General features: G+C 40.2%; 1 pseudogene; it reads left to right on the top strand.

Annotated features, from left to right (window-relative positions):
- The first annotated feature begins 311 nt into the window (after positions 1 to 311).
- On the top strand, positions 312 to 9,144 carry LOC104415302 (annotated as a pseudogene).
- Positions 9,145 to 9,722: the final 578 nt, after the last annotated feature.

Below are 9,722 nucleotides of genomic sequence, written 5' to 3'. Positions count from 1 at the left end.
CATGTTTTAAGCACTATTGGCCCAATAGTATTGGGCCACTACTTTGACCTCACATAAACAAATTATAGACATTGCACTTATCAAAATTTCTCCATGTTTCAAGCACTATTGGCCCCATAGTATCGGGCCACTACTTTGACCTCACATAAACAAATTTGCAACTGATTGTGTCATTCCCCCACGCATCAACGTCATCTCGAGAAGATAAATTGTGAACCAGACAAAAAAGAAAAAAAACAAATCAATCTCACCGAAACCCTCGTTGTCACAGAGCTTCATCGTCGTTCCGGCAATTCCAACAATCCCAAGCAATGAAGGAAGCAATCGTGCTGTATCCGTCACCTGCCATTGGCCACTTAATCTCCATGGTGGAGCTCGGGAAGCTCCTCCTCACCCACCGCCCTTCCCTCTCCATCCACATCCTCATCACCAACCAAGCTTATGATGCCGGCTCTACCACCACCTACATCGCTTCCATCTCCGACACTGTCCCCTCCATTGCCTTCCACTACTTCCCCGCCACAACACTCCCCCGGACTTCTCCACCATCTCCCCCCACTGTGAGACCCTCGCCCTTGAGCTCCTCCGCCTCAACAACCCCAACGTCCATCGCGCCCTCACCTCTATCTCCGAGAACCATGTCATTCACGGCCTCATCATCGACTTCTTCTGCGTTGCTGTTGTCGCTGTTGCACATGAGCTCAACATCCCCTGCTACTACTCTTCACTTCGGGAGCCGGTTTCCTCAACTTCTTCCTATACATCCCAACTCTTCATGACAAGTTTGCCAAAAGCTTAAAAGACTTTGCCACCCCTATAGATGTCCCCGGCACACTACCAATATCACCCTCCGATGTTGCGGATCCGATGCAGGATCGCTACAATGAGGCCTACAAAGGCCATTGATCTCGAGCAGAGGAGGCGACGATGGTGGTGTAAGAGTTTTCCTAATGTGGATTACATTAATTGATATTGTAATTTATTATTTTTACTGTTATTGTAAAACATGGTTGGTCTAAGGTGAGATATAATGTTTCTTAATTAGTCTAATATAGGGTTGGCTAGTGTGGGCCAAGTTGAGCCTGGCCCGTAATGAGGGGGCCTGGCTGGAAACTCTATAAATAGTGCTCAAGTCTCTCTTTTAACCCTAATTTTCACATGTATCCTCACCTAAGGAGCGTTTACCTAATGCTAAACGTGAGGGGGGCTGCCTCATTGAGCCAGTGATACGGAGGACAATAGAGGAGAAGGATTTGCTTGTGAAACATTGTGTTTCCGCTTCCACTTCAAAAACGATGGATCCCAAAATAGGTGTGTTAATCTTTCTACTCAATTATGCATGTTCTTGTTATAGTTATGGAGATCTTGGGGTTGCGTAATTTGCATCCAACATGTAGTATCAGAGCAACCATAACCCTAGAATTCAAACGCATAAGATTTTTGCCATAATTTGTGATTTTCGTGATTTTTTGTTCAATAAAAATAAAATTAAATCACAAATATGGACTGGGCTCGACGAGACGAGCAGAACCATGGGCAGCGTGTCACCGGAGGAGGCCGCACGTGTCCCCACGAGTGGCCAAGCGTCGCATGGGCATTGAAGATGCGCCTCACGCGCCACCACATGCATGGCGCGGCTCGCGCGTGCAACGCACGCGCCTTGCTAACGTCACGATGACATCAGCGACCGGACCCAAACCGATCAGTTGACTCAACCCGGGATCGTTGACCCGTTGACCAACCCGACCCAACCCATTGACCGACTCGACCCGGTCAACCAGTCAGATCGGTCTTTTGATTGGTCAAGTTATGCCCGCGCGTGGGCTCCACACGTCGCTCACTTAGGCGGCGTGTGCGAGCGCATGGAGCATCGGATCAAATCAGCGTGTGGCTGGTGGCGTTGGATTCATATGTTCATTCTCTATATTGTGGTGTATTTATTTGATATGTTTGATGGTTTTATGGATGTGCAAATACATACAAAACCCAAAATATGTGTATTTTTAGTGTATATTTGCGTATTTTTCTTGTATTTTCTGTGATTTTGGAAATATAAGTGTTGGGTTACAAGTATGTTATCACATAAACATTATAATGGTATGATTCATTAATAAAAATTAAACTTTATTGTGAACTGAAGTTGGCTTAATGAGATACAACCATTATGGGATGGTAATTGAATTATGTATTGAGGTGATGAGAAACAGTAAAAAGTTATGAAACTTTTGTTGCTAATGCATACTCCTTAACATGCTAGTAACATTTGAATGATGGATGTCTTAAGAACCCGTGACCAAACTGATTGTACTAATTAACACATCTGCTGAATGTGGGTAATGCATGTCAGTTAAGTCATTGCATATTGTACCTAAACTCATTTGGTCACTGGTTAATATCCATTAAGTTGAATATTATTTTATGGTTAAGGAGTATGATAACATTTACGCAGAGCAATGGTATCTACTATTAAAGTTTAGATATTTGGTTCTCTAGTTTGACTCAATTAATAGGCCACTGGTTGATTACAATGATAATTTATTACTTAAAAAAAATTGGCTAATAAGTTAGTTGTTGGCCTTAGAGTTATTTTTTGCCTTATGAAACTCATGAGTGAGAATTGATCGACTGTCAGGCTTGTCGATTTGGTATACCCTGTATTGCTATTGATATTAATTTGTGAGAAATCTTCTAGATCAGCATTCTTTTTATGTTGTTATTGTAATCTGTAATTGGGGTGCATAAGAGATGCTTTATTCTCTGTTATGAGAAGTTTATTGTATTGTTATGATCATTGATCTCATTGGAATCTGTCTTTCATATTCGATATATTATATATATATGTGTGTGTGTGTGTGTGTGTGTGTGTGTGATTAATTTTTATTAATGAATAAAGTAATGTAATTAGCATGATATGTGATTTTAGTGATTTACTACTCCTATCACTAAAGTTAAAATCACATGTATATGGTGTATGTGAGAAGTAAAGTTTATATCCCTGGTATGAGAGAGTTTTAAGGATTCAATTGAGTAATGACCGCCAAAATGACACGCTTGATTGGGTTTGATAAATTTCGATCTCGTATGCTGATTAGGATGTCTCCTGGTCTAATGCGTGGTCATACTCCCAAATGAGGTGATTGTGTATTAGTTCATGGAGGGATACATGATGGTGTGATGGAGGAGTGATTGATCTTAGTGGTTCATATGTCCAAAGGTGATGAATTTATAAAGATTGGAATATATTCCCATAACCGCTACAATGTGGGGAGTATACAACTGCGTGTCATGTATTCTGTCCAAATGTGATTATATAATTATGCGTGTAACTCTTTGGATGTGTACTTGTACGTCAAGTTACACGATGCTCACATGATGCTAATTATTTACATTACTTGTTTTTCAGTCACCTTTTTTATAATTAATAAACTCCATTATTATTAAGGTTTTTACTGCTTCAAATTTTAAGTTGTGAACATATGATTTGTTACTTGAGAAAAAAGTAATAGAATTTGCTTATTGTCCATGAAGCGTTCCATTCTGAAACACTTGAAAAGTGGCTTGTCTATTGACTGCACTGCTAAAAGATGATGAAATTTTTAATGGCTTGAAGTTATGTTTTATCTAATACCAAAATTATGACACATATGCAAAGATTGTGTTTAAGTTCTAATGGCATATACATCTCGTATATGGTTGAAAATGTTGTTTCCAAAAATTTTCTATTTAAGGAATAATCTCACACATGTCTGAAGGAAGAGTAGAAAAGTTGACAATGTTGATATTCTGTCTACTCTTAACGGTTATCTAAAGACTTCTATAGATTATTGTGGAAGTAAAGGGGGTGCATGATAAAAATTATTTCTGTTCCAGAAATGATTTTTCTGTTCCAGACCAATTTCTGGAACAGAAACTTGTTTGATAGAGCTTATCAAATTTTATATTTCTGGAATAGAAATCTATTCCAGAAATAGAAATAGAGGAGAAATCAATTTCTGATTTCTCCCAACCCTAATTTCACTCTTCTCTCCCTCGTACGCCTCTTCTTTGCCTCCTCCTCCATCTCTGCCTCTCCTCCGCCTCTGCTCCGCCTCTCCTCCGCCTCTCCGCCTCTACTCCGCCTCTTCTCCACCTTTGTTCCACCTCTGCTCCGCCTCTGCTCCGCCTCTCCTCTTGCTCATCCACATCTGCTCGCGAATCCACCCACTCACTACGACCCACTGTCCCCGCTTGTTGTCCGAGCACCCCTCGGCAACAGATCTCACGCCTGCACCCCCGCCGCTCGTTCCCTTGCGGCGGCGGGCAAGGCATGGTTTTTGAGCAAGCTCGCGCGGGCAAGGCATGCACTCGTTGGAGTCACTTCTTCGGAAATGCACCTCCCTCTCCCGCATCAAGCAGCTCCAAGCCCATCTACTGGTCATCGACCAGTTCCAGTCGACCAACGCCTGCACGAGGCTCGTCGAGCTCTGCGCAATCTCGCCTTCCAGCGACCTCTCTTTCGCGACCCGCGTTTTCCACCGCATCCTCCACCCCTCCACGAACGACTTCAATGCCATCCTCAGGGGCATCGCCCAGAGCCCCGAGCCCGCCGACGCCGTCTCTTGGTACCGCTCCATGCTGCGCGGCTCCCGCAGGGTTGACGCGCTCTCTTGCTCCTTCGCCTTGAAGGCTTGCGCGGGCGCCCTCGCGATCTCCGAGGCGATGCAGCTGCACTCCCAAGTGGTGCGTTTCGGGTTCTGTGCAGACGTGCTGCTGTGGACGACTCTGCTCGACGTGTATGCGAAGGGTGGCGATCTTGATTATGCGGAGAAGGTGTTCGATGAAATGCCTGTGAGAGATATTGCCTCGTGGAACGCGTTGATTTCCGGGCTAGCTCAGGGCCATCGACCCACTGAGGCTATATCTTTGTATAAGAGGATGAAAGAGGAAGGCTTGAAGCCTAATGAAGTAACGGTTATTGGTGCTCTTTCCGCGTGCTCGCAGCTGGGAGCCACGCGAGAAGGTGGAAGGGTTCATGACTATATAACGGAGGAGAAGCTTGATCAGAATGTCCAAGTTTGCAACGTTGTTATTGACATGTATTGTTATCAAACGAATAGAAATTTGTTTGATATCTTTGCAACGTTTTTTGGAAGGGTCCAAAAAAAGAAAATTTTGTTTTAAGAAATAGAAATTTTATTCAGTTATCAAATGAATTTCTATTTCTGAAACAGAAATTTCGTATTGTTATCAAACAGATTTTTTTTCTCAGAAACTCATCCAAAAATAGAAATAGAAAAATTCATTTATGTTCCAGAAACTATTTCTGGAACAGAAATGTTCTCATGCGCCCCCAAAATTACCAAAATAAAGAATAAAACAATTACAATTGGTCTTAAAAGGTTTTCAGGCTTAATAGTGGCCGTGAGTATTTTGGCGAGTATGACAATGCGAAATAACGTAAAGGGTCATTTGTCAAATACTTGGTAGATTCTAGAGTGGTAACTTAATTACCATGCCTGAAAATCCTGACAAAAAGATTTGACCGAAAGGCATAAATGCACCATATTGAACACGGTGATGAGTATAATTAGTAAGACTAATTTATCCAGTCTTTTGTGAGCTGATATTTTGAAAGCAACATTTTCACATACAAAAGGTATTTCTTATCAAAGTTATTTTATAAACTTCTTTTGAGTTATAGACTGAACATAAATTACATGAATCATATTAAATTTAGAGGTAGGTTATCTAATTCAATATTAAGTGTATTGGAATTTAGATCTACTTGGAATTATTTTGTACCTTACTCAGATTGTTCAAATGGATATTAATTTTATAACCCTAAAGAAGGTACAAGAATTATGGAATGACATACTATAAAGTTTCTACAGTTTAACGTAATTGTAGAGAATAGTTGCTCTCAAACTATTAATGATAATAGTGCGATAGAAGATCACTGTGTCTTTGTTTTTGCCTATACAGGCAATTGTGGTACAGACAATTGTAGAATCTCCTATACCATAGACTAAACTTGTTGAGGTTCAAGGTATTGTTCTTGATATAGTTATGATGAAATTTTTTCAAACCTCTCAAGTATAGAATGAAGTGATTGTAGCTTTTTAGGAAAATATGATCAATAATTCCATTAAACTATATAGTCTATTTGTGAGAGCATGACTGCAATATCCACTACATGGTTGATTTAGCGACATAAATACATGTTATTTCTTATCATCAATCAAGTATGTGATTAGATGCTATAAAAGATGATAGAGTTTTCACTCTGACAGAGGGGTGGATGTTTTATAGTGAAGAAATAATTATTTCTTTAAATATCCTTTCAGAGTGAACGTGGCATTAATAGCACTTATTTATTTGAAGTTACGTTAAATAGATACAAAATCTATAAGTGCAACTAGAGAATTTTGCAGCAGATTCAAGTAAACTTGTGTGTAGACTGAAAAGCTTATTCATGATTTTAAGCAAATTTCCAGACAATATTATAAAGTTTCATAGTGTTGTTATTTTGTTCAATTGAGAACAAAGTAATTCAATATATTACAAGGTTAGTGGGAAGAAATTTATTTTTCTCATACACTACGTACATCATATTTTGTTTACAAGCAGTGACCTTGATGCATCTTTTATCCTTTGTACTAAAGTCTATAAGGATTGTTTTCGCCATATTATATTAGATTTTCTTAGATGACATTTGCTGATCGTATTTTGGAAATATACAATATACATTATTGCAAGCTAGGAATTGCTCCTTTTGTTAAGGGTGATGGAGTAAATCTATCACATTGTTCTTATTTAGATATTGAGAAAATCTAATTAAATTGTGTACCTTGTGTTAATGCACTTAAAAGTATAATGTATACTCGAATTTACACTAGAATAAATATTATCTTTGCGACGGAACTCCTAGGTAGATATCAGTCAAATCCAAGACGCGATCATTGGGTTGCTGCTAAGAAGGTTTTAAGGTACTTAAAGATGACAAAATATTATATGCTAATTTACTGACATGTTCAATTCTTGCTGCTAGTGGGGTATTCAGATATAAACTTTATTGGCTGTTAGGATGACATGTGATGAATAATGGAATACATATTTATGTTAGCAGGAAGTGCAGTAAATAAAGTTATATGTCATCTTCTACTATGTAAACAGTGTTAGTAACATTCTTTTAGGCTATTACTTGGGCTATTAGGCTCTAGAACCTCATGAAAGAGTTGATCGTTTTAATTTTATGGATAGACCCATACAGTTGTATCGAGATAACAAATTTGTAGTATTATTTATTTACTACAGAAGTCTTAAGGGGTCTAAATATATGACGGTCAAAATTTTTTACCAAAAGGAAATGGTACAGAAAGGTGACGTAATAATATAACATACTTTCATAGATGATATGGTTGCAGATCCACTAATTAAAGGCCTACGTGCATGTGTATTTGAGCGACATGTCATTAACATGGGCCTAGGAGCATCATGAGATGCTGTTGTTTAGTGGGAGCTATTTTGGCTTTACTCCGATAAATGTTTTATCTGTGTTCGTTACACTTTGTAACGATTTGATATATATCAACTTTTGCATTTAATAAAATATTTTTGAATATGTTGTTATTATGTTGAATACATATTGATAAAGTCTCAAGGTACTATATAAACCTTGAGTGAAGGCTAGGGACATCCGGTTATTAGCCTTGTACATATGTCTTGTTATACATAAAAAAATGTTAACTGTAAAGACAAGACATATGTGGGTTCATTGGAACCATAAAGCATTCTCTAGTGGCACAAGTTTTGTAATGCTTAAGATAAGAAAATAGTGACTGACAAATGGGATCTTTCTATGAGAGATGTTATCCATTTGACACACTACCATATTGAATCCATATCAATAAAGTTGAGAGCACTCATGATCATAGAAGGCTTTATGTGTATACATGCAATTACCGCCATGATTCGGTGTTTAAGACTTTATGGGATATGATTGATTATTAAGAATTATCTCTAGACCAATGTGTGCACATATGATACGATTACAATTAATATAGTCCAAGTGAGAGAATGTAAGAGTCTTTCTAATGTAGACTACATTAATTGATATTGTAATTTACTGTTTTTCCGGTTATTATAAAACAAGGTTGGTCTAAGGTGAGATAAAATGTTTCTTAATTAGTCTAATATGAGGTTGGCTAGTGTGGGCCAAGTTGAGCCTGGCTCGTAATGAGGGGGTCTGGCTAGAAACTCTATAAATAGTGCTCAAGTCTCTCCTCTAACCCTAATTTTCACATGTATCCTCACATAATGAGTGTTTACCTAACGCTAAACATGAGGGGGGCCACTTTATTGAGCTAGTGATACGGAGGGCAATAGAGGAGAAGGATTTGAGAGTGGAACATTGTGTTTCCACTTCTGCTTCAAGAACGATGGATCCCAAAACAGGTGCGTTAATCTTTCTAATCAATTATGCATGTTCTTATTCTAATTATGGAGATTTTGGGGTTGCGCAATTTGCATCCAACAGGTGGATCTCCAGATTGTCTGGCATGGCTGGACTCGCAGCTAAGAAGGAGCATCGTGTTCTTGTGTTTCGGGAGCTTGGGCATCTTCTCGGTGGAATAGCTATAGGAAATAGCGACGGGGCTGGAGAGGAGCAGTCAACGGTTCTTGTGGGTGGTCCGTAACCCATTAGCGACGCCCGACCTAGACTTGGGCTCGCTGCTTCCGGAGGGCTTCTTGGAACATACCCATGAGAGGGGGCTCATGGTCAAGAAATGGGCCCCACAGGTGGCCATGTTAAGACACCCCTTGGTGGGCGGGTTCGTGACTCACTGCGGGTGGAACTCAGTCCTTCAGGTAGTGTGTGCAGGCATACCAATGCTGGCGTGGCCACTATATGCGGAGCAGCGGCACAACAAGGTGTTGCTGGTGCAAGAGATGAGGATCGCACTACCAGTGGATGAGTCAGAGGACGGGTCGGTGAGGTCAGAGGAGGTGGAGAAGCGAGTCAAAGAATTGATGGAGAGTGAGGAGGGCAAGATGGTGAGAGAAGGAACACTCGCCATGAAGGAAGAAGCTAAGGCTGTTTTGAGCCCTGGTGGGTCGTCTCGATCGGCGTTGGCCAGACTCATTGAGTCGTGGAAGCGCGAGTGAAACACGCCGTACTCATTGACTCGTTCGGCCGTCTGCTGATGATATTTTCTCGTTGTCTTTTAGGTAGGCAACATTCGAGGGAGGCAAATGGACGAACGTCTCAGACGAAGTGGCGTGTTCTTTCTATGAATCGATTTTATCAGTAAACGTAAGCAGAACGTGCACATGGTTGAGTTTTGTCTTGTATGCTGCGCTTTGATTCCCCCCGTGCAAACAAAGTCCTTTGTTTTATGGGTGAAATAAAATCTCTCTTGGACTGTACACTCCAAATCATTCTCTCCCTCTGTGTTACCTATCTCCATTTTCGAGCGGATTAGCATACCATAATGGTACAAAATCTTGGTACCAGGGTTGCAGTGCTCTCTAAGTTACAACAGCTTTTGAGGAATCATTTCATTCGACTATGAAGCGCTCTTACTGTAGAACAACCTAGTTACCCATTCATCGGCAGCACCTCACGACATGTTCTGGTTATTTTCTTTTCGGCCATAGATATAGACAACCAATGAACTGTTAAATACATGGGTTGTCGCATTCGGAGGTTCTACATTGGATGAAATTGCCTATGTAATCTCTCT

Source organism: Eucalyptus grandis, chromosome 1 (genome assembly GCF_016545825.1).
Source record: "Eucalyptus grandis isolate ANBG69807.140 chromosome 1, ASM1654582v1, whole genome shotgun sequence".
NCBI classification, from domain to species: domain Eukaryota; kingdom Viridiplantae; phylum Streptophyta; class Magnoliopsida; order Myrtales; family Myrtaceae; genus Eucalyptus; species Eucalyptus grandis.
This window is presented reverse-complemented; position numbering and strand designations above follow the sequence as displayed.